The following is a 3,780-nucleotide window of genomic DNA, read 5'->3' on the forward strand; positions in this document are numbered from 1 at the left end:
TTTGGGCTTACTTGTGCTTACTTCACAATCTGTAGTGAACAATTTCACGTGAGTTTCACAACAGCTTTTATGGTTCACATCTTTCACTCATGTGTAGTTGTTCATTAGAGATTAGTAAGTAAACACAAGTAATCCCGTGATTACCTTGCTTACCAGGTCACCTGCCCGTCAGGGATTGTAAATTTGAAAAAAGGCTTTGATTCTGATTCTGTGGGAAGGTACTATGGGGTTGGGAGACAGACAGATGCCAGCCATACCTAGAAGAAGAATCTTTGAAGTAGTGAAAAAATACGAAATTGTTCAATACAGATGATTTGGGGAGCAAGGTAAGTACCCTGTTTACCTTGCTTATTGGATAATCTGCCCCCGAAGGTTGCAATTATCTGTCAACATTATTCGTTATGGTCTACCAGGTCTCAGAATTGTTTCCAGAATTTCCACAGTAAGGATGGGGTTTTCCAAGTCTCGGGATGATTTTTATCTGTGTCTCATTACCCCTTGGTCCTCTAATTTTTTGTGCTTTCTACAAAGTATCTCTTTGACTTTTTTCTTCTGTTTGGACCCTGGAGCTAGCTCTGTAGCATTTGGGTATTTCTTCCTACATATGTAACATTTGAAGTTTGGAAAATTTTCTGTCTCCTAGTTATACTATAAAAAAAAAAAAAAAATAGGCCTTAATTAAAGATAGTTTTGTTTTGTTTTGTTCTGTGGGTGTGTCTTTTTATGTTCTCTATAGTTTTTGGAGTTTGATAGGAGAGGTTGGATTTAGACTGTTACCGGTAGCCTTGGGAGATTGAGAGTCCTGAATATGTTCTTAACACCTTATGTATAAAAGTTTTGTTTTTTTCTTACATATATTTAGTGCTTTATGTAATATGCAATTATTTCATTTCATTACTTTATTCAATACCAGTAAGAGAACTTAGAGATTTTTTAAATATTAGTTTCTACAAATGAGGACCCTGCGAATGAATCAGTTTAAATGACTTGCCCTAGGAGGCATGAGTGAAACTCAATAAACCCCAGTGCCGTCCAATAGTTCAGGGTTTATTGGCTAAAAGATTTTAGTGGCTTACCACTCAGTGACACATGTAGCCAAACTCAAATGTCATGCATCTAGAAGTGCTGCAACGCTCCAGTTTAAGTAAAGCATACCCGAAAACTTCCAACTAGTTTGAAACAATCAATAGATTCATCAATTAAAACATTTATTGAATGTCCATTACAAGTTCAATCAAAAGTTTTGAATGTTTCTGAATTTTTTCTGAAAGACCTTCTAGTTGACTCATGCTGTTTTTAGTCTTGTAAGAAATACTTCTGTTCATTTCAGCTTAATTTTGTAACACAATTTGATTTCATATTGCGCCATTTCTTTCTTCAAGTTGCTCAGCTTCACCCTTCTGAGGTTATGTCAATTCCATGAAGTACTTATTAAATTATATTGCCTAAATGAAATAATTTTTCATTAAAACAACCAGTCATTGAACGTGTTGGTATTCGTAATCAAATCATATAACCATGTTTTCTTGTAATTTTCACAGTAACTAGGAGATGTCTAAGCTCCTACTAGACTGGCTGATTTCAGCCAAAATCATGTTTATTTTAGACAAAAATTAGACTCAGCTTTAGATATATAATCTCGGTTAAATTTAACTTGACAAGTAATGTAGTATTCTTTGTATTTTAAAGACCATATCTGTATCTGTTGTTCATAGGGGTCATGAAGAGTCAGAACTGACTTAATGGCACCTAACAACATTTGTTTGGATGACATTTTCTGCTATATATTTCAAAAGAGTGGGCTTTCTACTAATGTAGGACAAAACAATGCTGATCTTGGCAACTTTATTTTCTTTTTGTATTGATTCCTTTTCTAGAGTATTATCACGCATACAACAGTTTCCTAGGCATTGGTGGCACAGTGGCGCAGTGGTTAAGAACTCCACTGTTAATGAAAAAGGTTCAAATTCACCACCAGCTCCTCAGAAACCCTATGGGGCAGTTCTACTTTGTTCTATAGGGTTGTAATGAGTTAGAATCCACTCGACGTCAGTGTTATTTTTTTTGTTTTGCCCCATTTTCTAGATTCTTATTGAATCCTTGGTAAACTATTAGGTGCTTTGTTGTTGTTGTTAGGTGCTGTCGAGTCAGTTCCAACTCATAGCGACCCTATGTACAACAGAAGGAAACACTGCCTGGTCCTGCACGATACTCACAAGTGTTGCTATGCTTGAGACCATTGTGGCAGCCACTGAGTCAGTCCATCTTACTGAGGGTCTTCTTCTTTTTCATTGGCCCTCTACCAACCATGATGTCCTTCTCCAGGGACTGATCCCTCCTGATAACATGACCAAAGTGTGTGAGACATAGTCCTGCCATGCTTGCTTTCTGGTTGTACTTCTTCCAAGACAGATTTGTCCATTCTTTTGGCAGTCCATGGCATATTCAATATTCTTCACCAACACCGTAATTCAAAGAAGTCAATTCTTCTTTGGTCTTCCGTATCCATCATCCAGCTTTTGCATGCAAAATTCTCTAAGGTATAGAACTGACGCAGGAGGGAAGTACGGGAGTACATACTGGATGGAGTCTGTACTGGGTAACACCGTAATATGCAAGAGGGAAGCTCTTCCTTCCTGAATGCTGAACAACTGGCCCGAGCCTGTCCTGGGAAAGCCAACCTGCTTCCTCATACTACACAGTGCCAACCGCCCCGCTCCCCCCCCCCCCCCCGCCACTTCAGAGCAACAAACGTGGCTTCCATCAGGAAGGAGAAGCATCCATCAGTGTGACAAGAGAGGTCACCTTCGGACTTGCAGGAACTCCTTAAGCAGCCACAGAGAGTCCTGGTAGAAGGGATGATCCCCCAGCCTCACGGCTGTCCAATTGTACAAGTAACAGTACAGCTGAAATATAGTGTTTGAAGTCCATCTGTGCAGACAAAGCAGTTGGAGTTTTTCCAGCGTAAGTTCATGACCCAGACGTAAAGGGAGAGGAAAGTACGCAGCTGTCAGGATGATAAAAAAAAAAAAAATAAAAAAAAAATTTGAATTTACGGAATAGGAGGTTGACCAGGCCAACCTGGAAGACGAAGGTATTGAAGAAAATGATGATGATTTTGAAAAGGACTGCAATATCCTGGATGATGAAGAGACCAGCTGGATGATGGGAGCCACTGGAGGAGCTTCGAGAAGGAATTGACAAAGAGGTCATAGGACAGCAGCAGAACTGCAGAGAGAGCACCAGGCCCTCTTGGGCTTCCAAGGCCACATTCCACAGTTTTCCAGAAAACAGCTGCTGGCTCTCTCCCCAGCACCGAGGAAGAGGCGTCTAGTTCCTCTATATCAGGATTGTTTCTCTTGCTGTAAGGCAACTGCTTCAAAGAGCCACCCTCGGTTGCCATGGCGACACCATCCTGGCTCCTGGAAATCTGTTTAAATCCCGGAAGTAGATGGCGCATGCAGGTTCCATATGTGCAGGTCTACTGGCTGTCCTCGGCTTTCTCTCCCGGCTCAGTGGCCAGCGCGTCGCCATGTTTGGGCCTTCTCTGCCCTGGGCCGACCTTCCCCTGCCCTCCCCCTGCTAGCGTTGCCACCTGCTGACCAGAGCTCCCAGCCCATTTTTTAGAAGTATGTGCAAATCAGCAAATCTTAATGACTGAAGGTATTGTAAGCCCAAAGACATAAATGCTAATTATGAAGATTTCTCGCTAGTGGGGCTTTTCTTTATGATAAGTGGCAAGGGTGTTTTATTGTTTGACTGTACTATCAGGGGTGTGAA

General features: G+C 41.0%; 1 pseudogene; it reads right to left on the minus strand.

Annotated features, from left to right (window-relative positions):
* Positions 1-2,801: 2,801 nt before the first annotated feature.
* Positions 2,802-3,534, minus strand: LOC126062057 (transmembrane protein 138-like; annotated as a pseudogene).
* Positions 3,535-3,780: the final 246 nt, after the last annotated feature.

The sequence above is a fragment of the Elephas maximus genome, chromosome 2 (genome assembly GCF_024166365.1).
Source record: "Elephas maximus indicus isolate mEleMax1 chromosome 2, mEleMax1 primary haplotype, whole genome shotgun sequence".
NCBI classification, from domain to species: Eukaryota; Metazoa; Chordata; class Mammalia; order Proboscidea; family Elephantidae; genus Elephas; species Elephas maximus.